This window comes from Oncorhynchus mykiss, chromosome 28, assembly GCF_013265735.2.
Source record: "Oncorhynchus mykiss isolate Arlee chromosome 28, USDA_OmykA_1.1, whole genome shotgun sequence".
Lineage (NCBI taxonomy): Eukaryota > Metazoa > Chordata > Actinopteri > Salmoniformes > Salmonidae > Oncorhynchus > Oncorhynchus mykiss.
In genome coordinates this window covers 35,216,476-35,229,225 of record NC_048592.1, presented here as the reverse complement: position 1 = coordinate 35,229,225, position 12,750 = coordinate 35,216,476, and the positions used below count along the sequence as shown (strand labels likewise).

General features: G+C 41.6%; 17 non-coding genes across 17 annotated transcripts; 8 read left to right on the top strand and 9 right to left on the bottom strand.

Annotated features, from left to right (window-relative positions):
- Positions 1 to 186: 186 nt before the first annotated feature.
- Positions 187 to 259, bottom strand: trnak-uuu. Its single transcript has one exon. It is a non-coding gene; the product is annotated as a tRNA-Lys (tRNA).
- Positions 260 to 427: 168 nt separating this feature from the next.
- Positions 428 to 499, top strand: trnaw-cca. Its single transcript has one exon. It is a non-coding gene; the product is annotated as a tRNA-Trp (tRNA).
- Positions 500 to 1,747: 1,248 nt separating this feature from the next.
- trnak-uuu lies at positions 1,748 to 1,820 on the bottom strand. Its single transcript has one exon. It is a non-coding gene; the product is annotated as a tRNA-Lys (tRNA).
- A 168-nt stretch (positions 1,821 to 1,988) lies between these two features.
- trnaw-cca lies at positions 1,989 to 2,060 on the top strand. The gene has a single exon. It is a non-coding gene; the product is annotated as a tRNA-Trp (tRNA).
- A 1,248-nt stretch (positions 2,061 to 3,308) lies between these two features.
- On the bottom strand, positions 3,309 to 3,381 carry trnak-uuu. Its single transcript has one exon. It is a non-coding gene; the product is annotated as a tRNA-Lys (tRNA).
- Positions 3,382 to 3,549: 168 nt separating this feature from the next.
- Positions 3,550 to 3,621, top strand: trnaw-cca. Its single transcript has one exon. It is a non-coding gene; the product is annotated as a tRNA-Trp (tRNA).
- A 1,248-nt stretch (positions 3,622 to 4,869) lies between these two features.
- trnak-uuu lies at positions 4,870 to 4,942 on the bottom strand. Its single transcript has one exon. It is a non-coding gene; the product is annotated as a tRNA-Lys (tRNA).
- A 168-nt stretch (positions 4,943 to 5,110) lies between these two features.
- On the top strand, positions 5,111 to 5,182 carry trnaw-cca. Its single transcript has one exon. It is a non-coding gene; the product is annotated as a tRNA-Trp (tRNA).
- Positions 5,183 to 6,430: 1,248 nt separating this feature from the next.
- On the bottom strand, positions 6,431 to 6,503 carry trnak-uuu. The gene has a single exon. It is a non-coding gene; the product is annotated as a tRNA-Lys (tRNA).
- A 168-nt stretch (positions 6,504 to 6,671) lies between these two features.
- Positions 6,672 to 6,743, top strand: trnaw-cca. The gene has a single exon. It is a non-coding gene; the product is annotated as a tRNA-Trp (tRNA).
- Positions 6,744 to 7,991: 1,248 nt separating this feature from the next.
- Positions 7,992 to 8,064, bottom strand: trnak-uuu. Its single transcript has one exon. It is a non-coding gene; the product is annotated as a tRNA-Lys (tRNA).
- A 168-nt stretch (positions 8,065 to 8,232) lies between these two features.
- trnaw-cca lies at positions 8,233 to 8,304 on the top strand. Its single transcript has one exon. It is a non-coding gene; the product is annotated as a tRNA-Trp (tRNA).
- Positions 8,305 to 9,552: 1,248 nt separating this feature from the next.
- trnak-uuu lies at positions 9,553 to 9,625 on the bottom strand. Its single transcript has one exon. It is a non-coding gene; the product is annotated as a tRNA-Lys (tRNA).
- Positions 9,626 to 9,793: 168 nt separating this feature from the next.
- On the top strand, positions 9,794 to 9,865 carry trnaw-cca. Its single transcript has one exon. It is a non-coding gene; the product is annotated as a tRNA-Trp (tRNA).
- A 1,248-nt stretch (positions 9,866 to 11,113) lies between these two features.
- On the bottom strand, positions 11,114 to 11,186 carry trnak-uuu. Its single transcript has one exon. It is a non-coding gene; the product is annotated as a tRNA-Lys (tRNA).
- A 168-nt stretch (positions 11,187 to 11,354) lies between these two features.
- Positions 11,355 to 11,426, top strand: trnaw-cca. Its single transcript has one exon. It is a non-coding gene; the product is annotated as a tRNA-Trp (tRNA).
- Positions 11,427 to 12,674: 1,248 nt separating this feature from the next.
- Positions 12,675 to 12,747, bottom strand: trnak-uuu. The gene has a single exon. It is a non-coding gene; the product is annotated as a tRNA-Lys (tRNA).
- Positions 12,748 to 12,750: the final 3 nt, after the last annotated feature.

Sequence of the window (12,750 nt, the reverse complement as noted above, 5' to 3'; positions counted from 1 at the left end):
ATGTGACAAAGCGGCTGGATTAACAAGAAGTTCATCTTTAAGCCGATGTATAGCACTTGTATTTTTGTGAATGTTTATATTGACTATTTCTATATTTTGAATTTGGCGCTCTGCAATTTCACCGGATGTTGTCGAGGTGGGTTGCTAGCAGAACACCTGCGCCAGAAAAGGTAAACATTAAAGCAACGCCCAAACAGGGACTTGAACCCTGGACCCTCAGATTAAAAGTCTGATGCTCTACCGACTGAGCTATCTGGGCTCTGCATCTGCTTATTTTCAGACACTTAACCTGCCGGGCAGAGGCACGTGCTGATGGTGGTGGCATTGTCAGATGGTTCATTTCCCCAGAGAACCAGGCCTCCATTCCAAATTATACACTCATTAAAATCTGAACTAGGCATCCTCTCCAAAGATGTTAAATGTCAATGACCTCGTGGCGCAATGGTAGCGCGTCTGACTCCAGATCAGAAGGTTGCGTGTTCAACTCACGTCGTGGTCATGGTTTTTATGTGTGCAATCTCTGCCGCCTTTACTCAGTGAATCAGCACAAGTACCAATGTGGCTTTACAGTACTAATCTCGCACAGAAACGAACAAACCAGTGCTGCTTTTGATGAAAATTGTCTCTCACAAAAACCTGTCACACTGCAAAATCTTAAATGAAATCATGTGATTGTCAGTCTTCGAACAGGGAGTTCGATATGTATGCTTGGGGGCAGTTTTTTGATGCCTGGATGAGAAACGTTCCCAAAGTAAACTGCCTGTTACTCAGGCCCAGAAACTAGGATATGCATATAAATGGTAGATTTGGATAGAACACACTCTACAGTTTCCAAAACTGTTAAAATAATGTCTCTGAGTATAACAGAACTGATATGGCAGGCAAAAACCTGAAGAAAAGTTATCCAGGAGGTGGGATTTTTTTGATGTGGGTAGTTTTCAATTGAATGCCTATTGAGTTTCTAATGGGTTAGGATCCAGATTGCAGTTCCTATGGCTACCACTAGATGTCAACAGTCTTTAGACATTGGTTTAGACTTGTTTTCTGAAAAATGAAGAAGAATGAGACCTTGCTGTCAGTGGACTGAGGAAGCATGCAGTACTGGTTTGCGCGCGTGACAGAGTGCGCGCCCTTCGTTGTTTTTCATTTCTATTGAATACGCAATTGTCCGGTTGAAAATGTATTATTTAGACAATTGACAACGTGAGGATTAATTATGAACATCGTTTGACATGTTTCAACAAACTTTGCCGGTACTATTAGGATGTATTCGTCTGCATGTTTTGACCTCCTTTGAGCCAGTGTATTACTGAACACAATGCGCCAACAAAACAGAGTTTTTGGGATATAAAGAGGGACTTTCTCGAACAAAACAAACCTTTATTGTGGAGCTGGGACTCTTGTGACTGCAACCAGATGAAGATGTTCAAAGGTAAGTGATTCATTTTATCGCTATTTATGACTTTTGTGACTCGTCTACTTGGTTGGAATATGTTTTTGTAAGTGGGGCGCTGTCCTCAGATAATCGCATGGTAGGCTTTCGCAGTAAATCCTATTTGAAATGTGACAAAGCGGCTGGATTAACAAGAAGTTCATCTTTAAGCCGATGTATAGCACTTGTATTTTTGTGAATGTTTATATTGACTATTTCTATATTTTGAATTTGGCGCTCTGCAATTTCACCGGATGTTGTCGAGGTGGGTTGCTAGCAGAACACCTGCGCCAGAAAAGGTAAACATTAAAGCAACGCCCAAACAGGGACTTGAACCCTGGACCCTCAGATTAAAAGTCTGATGCTCTACCGACTGAGCTATCTGGGCTCTGCATTTGCTTATTTTCAGACACTTAACCTGCCGGGCAGAGGCACGTGCTGATGGTGGTGGCATTGTCAGATGGTTCATTTCCCCAGAGAACCAGGCCTCCATTCCAAATTATACACTCATTAAAATCTGAACTAGGCATCCTCTCCAAAGATGTTAAATGTCAATGACCTCGTGGCGCAATGGTAGCGCGTCTGACTCCAGATCAGAAGGTTGCGTGTTCAACTCACGTTGTGGTCATGGTTTTTATGTGTGCAATCTCTGCCGCCTTTACTCAGTGAATCAGCACAAGTACCAATGTGGCTTTACAGTACTAATCTCGCACAGAAACGAACAAACCAATGCTGCTTTTGATGAAAATTGTCTCTCACAAAAACCTGTCACACTGCAAAATCTTAAATGAAATCATGTGATTGTCAGTCTTCGAACAGGGAGTTCGATATGTATGCTTGGGGGCAGTTTTTTGATGCCTGGATGAGAAACGTTCCCAAAGTAAACTGCCTGTTACTCAGGCCCAGACACTAGGATATGCATATAAATGGTAGATTTGGATAGAACACACTCTACAGTTTCCAAAACTGTTAAAATAATGTCTCTGAGTATAACAGAACTGATATGGCAGGCAAAAACCTGAAGAAAAGTTATCCAGGAGGTGGGATTTTTTTGATGTGGGTAGTTTTCAATTGAATGCCTATTGAGTTTCTAATGGGTTAGGATCCAGATTGCAGTTCCTATGGCTACCACTAGATGTCAACAGTCTTTAGACATTGGTTTAGACTTGTTTTCTGAAAAATGAAGAAGAATGAGACCTTGCTGTCAGTGGACTGAGGAAGCATGCAGTACTGGTTTGCGCGCGTGACAGAGTGCGCGCCCTTCGTTGTTTTTCATTTCTATTGAATACGCAATTGTCCGGTTGAAAATGTATTATTTAGACAATTGACAACGTGAGGATTAATTATGAACATCGTTTGACATGTTTCAACAAACTTTGCCGGTACTATTAGGATGTATTCGTCTGCATGTTTTGACCTCCTTTGAGCCAGTGTATTACTGAACACAATGCGCCAACAAAACAGAGTTTTTGGGATATAAAGAGGGACTTTCTCGAACAAAACAAACCTTTATTGTGGAGCTGGGACTCTTGTGACTGCAACCAGATGAAGATGTTCAAAGGTAAGTGATTCATTTTATCGCTATTTATGACTTTTGTGACTCGTCTACTTGGTTGGAATATGTTTTTGTAAGTGGGGCGCTGTCCTCAGATAATCGCATGGTAGGCTTTCGCAGTAAATCCTATTTGAAATGTGACAAAGCGGCTGGATTAACAAGAAGTTCATCTTTAAGCCGATGTATAGCACTTGTATTTTTGTGAATGTTTATATTGACTATTTCTATATTTTGAATTTGGCGCTCTGCAATTTCACCGGATGTTGTCGAGGTGGGTTGCTAGCAGAACACCTGCGCCAGAAAAGGTAAACATTAAAGCAACGCCCAAACAGGGACTTGAACCCTGGACCCTCAGATTAAAAGTCTGATGCTCTACCGACTGAGCTATCTGGGCTCTGCATCTGCTTATTTTCAGACACTTAACCTGCCGGGCAGAGGCACGTGCTGATGGTGGTGGCATTGTCAGATGGTTCATTTCCCCAGAGAACCAGGCCTCCATTCCAAATTATACACTCATTAAAATCTGAACTAGGCATCCTCTCCAAAGATGTTAAATGTCAATGACCTCGTGGCGCAATGGTAGCGCGTCTGACTCCAGATCAGAAGGTTGCGTGTTCAACTCACGTCGTGGTCATGGTTTTTATGTGTGCAATCTCTGCCGCCTTTACTCAGTGAATCAGCACAAGTACCAATGTGGCTTTACAGTACTAATCTCGCACAGAAACGAACAAACCAGTGCTGCTTTTGATGAAAATTGTCTCTCACAAAAACCTGTCACACTGCAAAATCTTAAATGAAATCATGTGATTGTCAGTCTTCGAACAGGGAGTTCGATATGTATGCTTGGGGGCAGTTTTTTGATGCCTGGATGAGAAACGTTCCCAAAGTAAACTGCCTGTTACTCAGGCCCAGAAACTAGGATATGCATATAAATGGTAGATTTGGATAGAACACACTCTACAGTTTCCAAAACTGTTAAAATAATGTCTCTGAGTATAACAGAACTGATATGGCAGGCAAAAACCTGAAGAAAAGTTATCCAGGAGGTCGGATTTTTTTGATGTGGGTAGTTTTCAATTGAATGCCTATTGAGTTTCTAATGGGTTAGGATCCAGATTGCAGTTCCTATGGCTACCACTAGATGTCAACAGTCTTTAGACATTGGTTTAGACTTGTTTTCTGAAAAATGAAGAAGAATGAGACCTTGCTGTCAGTGGACTGAGGAAGCATGCAGTACTGGTTTGCGCGCGTGACAGAGTGCGCGCCCTTCGTTGTTTTTCATTTCTATTGAATACGCAATTGTCCGGTTGAAAATGTATTATTTAGACAATTGACAACGTGAGGATTAATTATGAACATCGTTTGACATGTTTCAACAAACTTTGCCGGTACTATTAGGATGTATTCGTCTGCATGTTTTGACCTCCTTTGAGCCAGTGTATTACTGAACACAATGCGCCAACAAAACAGAGTTTTTGGGATATAAAGAGGGACTTTCTCGAACAAAACAAACCTTTATTGTGGAGCTGGGACTCTTGTGACTGCAACCAGATGAAGATGTTCAAAGGTAAGTGATTCATTTTATCGCTATTTATGACTTTTGTGACTCGTCTACTTGGTTGGAATATGTTTTTGTAAGTGGGGCGCTGTCCTCAGATAATCGCATGGTAGGCTTTCGCAGTAAATCCTATTTGAAATGTGACAAAGCGGCTGGATTAACAAGAAGTTCATCTTTAAGCCGATGTATAGCACTTGTATTTTTGTGAATGTTTATATTGACTATTTCTATATTTTGAATTTGGCGCTCTGCAATTTCACCGGATGTTGTCGAGGTGGGTTGCTAGCAGAACACCTGCGCCAGAAAAGGTAAACATTAAAGCAACGCCCAAACAGGGACTTGAACCCTGGACCCTCAGATTAAAAGTCTGATGCTCTACCGACTGAGCTATCTGGGCTCTGCATCTGCTTATTTTCAGACACTTAACCTGCCGGGCAGAGGCACGTGCTGATGGTGGTGGCATTGTCAGATGGTTCATTTCCCCAGAGAACCAGGCCTCCATTCCAAATTATACACTCATTAAAATCTGAACTAGGCATCCTCTCCAAAGATGTTAAATGTCAATGACCTCGTGGCGCAATGGTAGCGCGTCTGACTCCAGATCAGAAGTTTGCGTGTTCAACTCACGTTGTGGTCATGGTTTTTATGTGTGCAATCTCTGCCGCCTTTACTCAGTGAATCAGCACAAGTACCAATGTGGCTTTACAGTACTAATCTCGCACAGAAACGAACAAACCAATGCTGCTTTTGATGAAAATTGTCTCTCACAAAAACCTGTCACACTGCAAAATCTTAAATGAAATCATGTGATTGTCAGTCTTCGAACAGGGAGTTCGATATGTATGCTTGGGGGCAGTTTTTTGATGCCTGGATGAGAAACGTTCCCAAAGTAAACTGCCTGTTACTCAGGCCCAGAAACTAGGATATGCATATAAATGGTAGATTTGGATAGAACACACTCTACAGTTTCCAAAACTGTTAAAATAATGTCTCTGAGTATAACAGAACTGATATGGCAGGCAAAAACCTGAAGAAAAGTTATCCAGGAGGTGGGATTTTTTTGATGTGGGTAGTTTTCAATTGAATGCCTATTGAGTTTCTAATGGGTTAGGATCCAGATTGCAGTTCCTATGGCTACCACTAGATGTCAACAGTCTTTAGACATTGGTTTAGACTTGTTTTCTGAAAAATGAAGAAGAATGAGACCTTGCTGTCAGTGGACTGAGGAAGCATGCAGTACTGGTTTGCGCGCGTGACAGAGTGCGCGCCCTTCGTTGTTTTTCATTTCTATTGAATACGCAATTGTCCGGTTGAAAATGTATTATTTAGACAATTGACAACGTGAGGATTAATTATGAACATCGTTTGACATGTTTCAACAAACTTTGCCGGTACTATTAGGATGTATTCGTCTGCATGTTTTGACCTCCTTTGAGCCAGTGTATTACTGAACACAATGCGCCAACAAAACAGAGTTTTTGGGATATAAAGAGGGACTTTCTCGAACAAAACAAACCTTTATTGTGGAGCTGGGACTCTTGTGACTGCAACCAGATGAAGATGTTCAAAGGTAAGTGATTCATTTTATCGCTATTTATGACTTTTGTGACTCGTCTACTTGGTTGGAATATGTTTTTGTAAGTGGGGCGCTGTCCTCAGATAATCGCATGGTAGGCTTTCGCAGTAAATCCTATTTGAAATGTGACAAAGCGGCTGGATTAACAAGAAGTTCATCTTTAAGCCGATGTATAGCACTTGTATTTTTGTGAATGTTTATATTGACTATTTCTATATTTTGAATTTGGCGCTCTGCAATTTCACCGGATGTTGTCGAGGTGGGTTGCTAGCAGAACACCTGCGCCAGAAAAGGTAAACATTAAAGCAACGCCCAAACAGGGACTTGAACCCTGGACCCTCAGATTAAAAGTCTGATGCTCTACCGACTGAGCTATCTGGGCTCTGCATCTGCTTATTTTCAGACACTTAACCTGCCGGGCAGAGGCACGTGCTGATGGTGGTGGCATTGTCAGATGGTTCATTTCCCCAGAGAACCAGGCCTCCATTCCAAATTATACACTCATTAAAATCTGAACTAGGCATCCTCTCCAAAGATGTTAAATGTCAATGACCTCGTGGCGCAATGGTAGCGCGTCTGACTCCAGATCAGAAGTTTGCGTGTTCAACTCACGTTGTGGTCATGGTTTTTATGTGTGCAATCTCTGCCGCCTTTACTCAGTGAATCAGCACAAGTACCAATGTGGCTTTACAGTACTAATCTCGCACAGAAACGAACAAACCAATGCTGCTTTTGATGAAAATTGTCTCTCACAAAAACCTGTCACACTGCAAAATCTTAAATGAAATCATGTGATTGTCAGTCTTCGAACAGGGAGTTCGATATGTATGCTTGGGGGCAGTTTTTTGATGCCTGGATGAGAAACGTTCCCAAAGTAAACTGCCTGTTACTCAGGCCCAGACACTAGGATATGCATATAAATGGTAGATTTGGATAGAACACACTCTACAGTTTCCAAAACTGTTAAAATAATGTCTCTGAGTATAACAGAACTGATATGGCAGGCAAAAACCTGAAGAAAAGTTATCCAGGAGGTGGGATTTTTTTGATGTGGGTAGTTTTCAATTGAATGCCTATTGAGTTTCTAATGGGTTAGGATCCAGATTGCAGTTCCTATGGCTACCACTAGATGTCAACAGTCTTTAGACATTGGTTTAGACTTGTTTTCTGAAAAATGAAGAAGAATGAGACCTTGCTGTCAGTGGACTGAGGAAGCATGCAGTACTGGTTTGCGCGCGTGACAGAGTGCGCGCCCTTCGTTGTTTTTCATTTCTATTGAATACGCAATTGTCCGGTTGAAAATGTATTATTTAGACAATTGACAACGTGAGGATTAATTATGAACATCGTTTGACATGTTTCAACAAACTTTGCCGGTACTATTAGGATGTATTCGTCTGCATGTTTTGACCTCCTTTGAGCCAGTGTATTACTGAACACAATGCGCCAACAAAACAGAGTTTTTGGGATATAAAGAGGGACTTTCTCGAACAAAACAAACCTTTATTGTGGAGCTGGGACTCTTGTGACTGCAACCAGATGAAGATGTTCAAAGGTAAGTGATTCATTTTATCGCTATTTATGACTTTTGTGACTCGTCTACTTGGTTGGAATATGTTTTTGTAAGTGGGGCGCTGTCCTCAGATAATCGCATGGTAGGCTTTCGCAGTAAATCCTATTTGAAATGTGACAAAGCGGCTGGATTAACAAGAAGTTCATCTTTAAGCCGATGTATAGCACTTGTATTTTTGTGAATGTTTATATTGACTATTTCTATATTTTGAATTTGGCGCTCTGCAATTTCACCGGATGTTGTCGAGGTGGGTTGCTAGCAGAACACCTGCGCCAGAAAAGGTAAACATTAAAGCAACGCCCAAACAGGGACTTGAACCCTGGACCCTCAGATTAAAAGTCTGATGCTCTACCGACTGAGCTATCTGGGCTCTGCATCTGCTTATTTTCAGACACTTAACCTGCCGGGCAGAGGCACGTGCTGATGGTGGTGGCATTGTCAGATGGTTCATTTCCCCAGAGAACCAGGCCTCCATTCCAAATTATACACTCATTAAAATCTGAACTAGGCATCCTCTCCAAAGATGTTAAATGTCAATGACCTCGTGGCGCAATGGTAGCGCGTCTGACTCCAGATCAGAAGGTTGCGTGTTCAACTCACGTCGTGGTCATGGTTTTTATGTGTGCAATCTCTGCCGCCTTTACTCAGTGAATCAGCACAAGTACCAATGTGGCTTTACAGTACTAATCTCGCACAGAAATGAACAAACCAATGCTGCTTTTGATGAAAATTGTCTCTCACAAAAACCTGTCACACTGCAAAATCTTAAATGAAATCATGTGATTGTCAGTCTTCGAACAGGGAGTTCGATATGTATGCTTGGGGGCAGTTTTTTGATGCCTGGATGAGAAACGTTCCCAAAGTAAACTGCCTGTTACTCAGGCCCAGAAACTAGGATATGCATATAAATGGTAGATTTGGATAGAACACACTCTACAGTTTCCAAAACTGTTAAAATAATGTCTCTGAGTATAACAGAACTGATATGGCAGGCAAAAACCTGAAGAAAAGTTATCCAGGAGGTGGGATTTTTTTGATGTGGGTAGTTTTCAATTGAATGCCTATTGAGTTTCTAATGGGTTAGGATCCAGATTGCAGTTCCTATGGCTACCACTAGATGTCAACAGTCTTTAGACATTGGTTTAGACTTGTTTTCTGAAAAATGAAGAAGAATGAGACCTTGCTGTCAGTGGACTGAGGAAGCATGCAGTACTGGTTTGCGCGCGTGACAGAGTGCGCGCCCTTCGTTGTTTTTCATTTCTATTGAATACGCAATTGTCCGGTTGAAAATGTATTATTTAGACAATTGACAACGTGAGGATTAATTATGAACATCGTTTGACATGTTTCAACAAACTTTGCCGGTACTATTAGGATGTATTCGTCTGCATGTTTTGACCTCCTTTGAGCCAGTGTATTACTGAACACAATGCGCCAACAAAACAGAGTTTTTGGGATATAAAGAGGGACTTTCTCGAACAAAACAAACCTTTATTGTGGAGCTGGGACTCTTGTGACTGCAACCAGATGAAGATGTTCAAAGGTAAGTGATTCATTTTATCGCTATTTATGACTTTTGTGACTCGTCTACTTGGTTGGAATATGTTTTTGTAAGTGGGGCGCTGTCCTCAGATAATCGCATGGTAGGCTTTCGCAGTAAATCCTATTTGAAATGTGACAAAGCGGCTGGATTAACAAGAAGTTCATCTTTAAGCCGATGTATAGCACTTGTATTTTTGTGAATGTTTATATTGACTATTTCTATATTTTGAATTTGGCGCTCTGCAATTTCACCGGATGTTGTCGAGGTGGGTTGCTAGCAGAACACCTGCGCCAGAAAAGGTAAACATTAAAGCAACGCCCAAACAGGGACTTGAACCCTGGACCCTCAGATTAAAAGTCTGATGCTCTACCGACTGAGCTATCTGGGCTCTGCATCTGCTTATTTTCAGACACTTAACCTGCCGGGCAGAGGCACGTGCTGATGGTGGTGGCATTGTCAGATGGTTCATTTCCCCAGAGAACCAGGCCTCCATTCCAAATTATACACTCATTAAAATCTGAACTAGGCATCCTCTCCAAAGATGTTAAATGTCAATGACCTCGTGGCGCAATGGTAGCGCGTCTGACTCCAGATCAGAAGGTTGCGTGTTCAACTCACGTCGTGGTCATGGTTTTTATGTGTGCAATCTCTGCCGCCTTTACTCAGTGAATCAGCACAAGTACCAATGTGGCTTTACAGTACTAATCTCGCACAGAAATGAACAAACCAATGCTGCTTTTGATGAAAATTGTCTCTCACAAAAACCTGTCACACTGCAAAATCTTAAATGAAATCATGTGATTGTCAGTCTTCGAACAGGGAGTTCGATATGTATGCTTGGGGGCAGTTTTTTGATGCCTGGATGAGAAACGTTCCCAAAGTAAACTGCCTGTTACTCAGGCCCAGAAACTAGGATATGCATATAAATGGTAGATTTGGATAGAACACACTCTACAGTTTCCAAAACTGTTAAAATAATGTCTCTGAGTATAACAGAACTGATATGGCAGGCAAAAACCTGAAGAAAAGTTATCCAGGAGGTGGGATTTTTTTGATGTGGGTAGTTTTCAATTGAATGCCTATTGAGTTTCTAATGGGTTAGGATCCAGATTGCAGTTCCTATGGCTACCACTAGATGTCAACAGTCTTTAGACATTGGTTTAGACTTGTTTTCTGAAAAATGAAGAAGAATGAGACCTTGCTGTCAGTGGACTGAGGAAGCATGCAGTACTGGTTTGCGCGCGTGACAGAGTGCGCGCCCTTCGTTGTTTTTCATTTCTATTGAATACGCAATTGTCCGGTTGAAAATGTATTATTTAGACAATTGACAACGTGAGGATTAATTATGAACATCGTTTGACATGTTTCAACAAACTTTGCCGGTACTATTAGGATGTATTCGTCTGCATGTTTTGACCTCCTTTGAGCCAGTGTATTACTGAACACAATGCGCCAACAAAACAGAGTTTTTGGGATATAAAGAGGGACTTTCTCGAACAAAACAAACCTTTATTGTGGAGCTGGGACTCTTGTGACTGCAACCAGATGAAGATGTTCAAAGGTAAGTGATTCATTTTATCGCTATTTATGACTTTTGTGACTCGTCTACTTGGTTGGAATATGTTTTTGTAAGTAGGGCGCTGTCCTCAGATAATCGCATGGTAGGCTTTCGCAGTAAATCCTATTTGAAATGTGACAAAGCGGCTGGATTAACAAGAAGTTCATCTTTAAGCCGATGTATAGCACTTGTATTTTTGTGAATGTTTATATTGACTATTTCTATATTTTGAATTTGGCGCTCTGCAATTTCACCGGATGTTGTCGAGGTGGGTTGCTAGCAGAACACCTGCGCCAGAAAAGGTAAACATTAAAGCAACGCCCAAACAGGGACTTGAACCCTGGACCCTCAGATTAAAAGTCTGATGCTCTACCGACTGAGCTATCTGGGCTCTGCATCTGCTTATTTTCAGACACTTAACCTGCCGGGCAGAGGCACGTGCTGATGGTGGTGGCATTGTCAGATGGTTCATTTCCCCAGAGAACCAGGCCTCCATTCCAAATTATACACTCATTAAAATCTGAACTAGGCATCCTCTCCAAAGATGTTAAATGTCAATGACCTCGTGGCGCAATGGTAGCGCGTCTGACTCCAGATCAGAAGGTTGCGTGTTCAACTCACGTCGTGGTCATGGTTTTTATGTGTGCAATCTCTGCCGCCTTTACTCAGTGAATCAGCACAAGTACCAATGTGGCTTTACAGTACTAATCTCGCACAGAAACGAACAAACCAATGCTGCTTTTGATGAAAATTGTCTCTCACAAAAACCTGTCACACTGCAAAATCTTAAATGAAATCATGTGATTGTCAGTCTTCGAACAGGGAGTTCGATATGTATGCTTGGGGGCAGTTTTTTGATGCCTGGATGAGAAACGTTCCCAAAGTAAACTGCCTGTTACTCAGGCCCAGAAACTAGGATATGCATATAAATGGTAGATTTGGATAGAACACACTCTACAGTTTCCAAAACTGTTAAAATAATGTCTCTGAGTATAACAGAACTGATATGGCAGGCAAAAACCTGAAGAAAAGTTATCCAGGAGGTGGGATTTTTTTGATGTGGGTAGTTTTCAATTGAATGCCTATTGAGTTTCTAATGGGTTAGGATCCAGATTGCAGTTCCTATGGCTACCACTAGATGTCAACAGTCTTTAGACATTGGTTTAGACTTGTTTTCTGAAAAATGAAGAAGAATGAGACCTTGCTGTCAGTGGACTGAGGAAGCATGCAGTACTGGTTTGCGCGCGTGACAGAGTGCGCGCCCTTCGTTGTTTTTCATTTCTATTGAATACGCAATTGTCCGGTTGAAAATGTATTATTTAGACAATTGACAACGTGAGGATTAATTATGAACATCGTTTGACATGTTTCAACAAACTTTGCCGGTACTATTAGGATGTATTCGTCTGCATGTTTTGACCTCCTTTGAGCCAGTGTATTACTGAACACAATGCGCCAACAAAACAGAGTTTTTGGGATATAAAGAGGGACTTTCTCGAACAAAACAAACCTTTATTGTGGAGCTGGGACTCTTGTGACTGCAACCAGATGAAGATGTTCAAAGGTAAGTGATTCATGTTATCGCTATTTATGACTTTTGTGACTCGTCTACTTGGTTGGAATATGTTTTTGTAAGTGGGGCGCTGTCCTCAGATAATCGCATGGTAGGCTTTCGCAGTAAATCCTATTTGAAATGTGACAAAGCGGCTGGATTAACAAGAAGTTCATCTTTAAGCCGATGTATAGCACTTGTATTTTTGTGAATGTTTATATTGACTATTTCTATATTTTGAATTTGGCGCTCTGCAATTTCACCGGATGTTGTCGAGGTGGGTTGCTAGCAGAACACCTGCGCCAGAAAAGGTAAACATTAAAGCAACGCCCAAACAGGGACTTGAACCCTGGACCCTCAGATTAAAAGTCTGATGCTCTGCCGACTGAGCTATCTGGGCTCT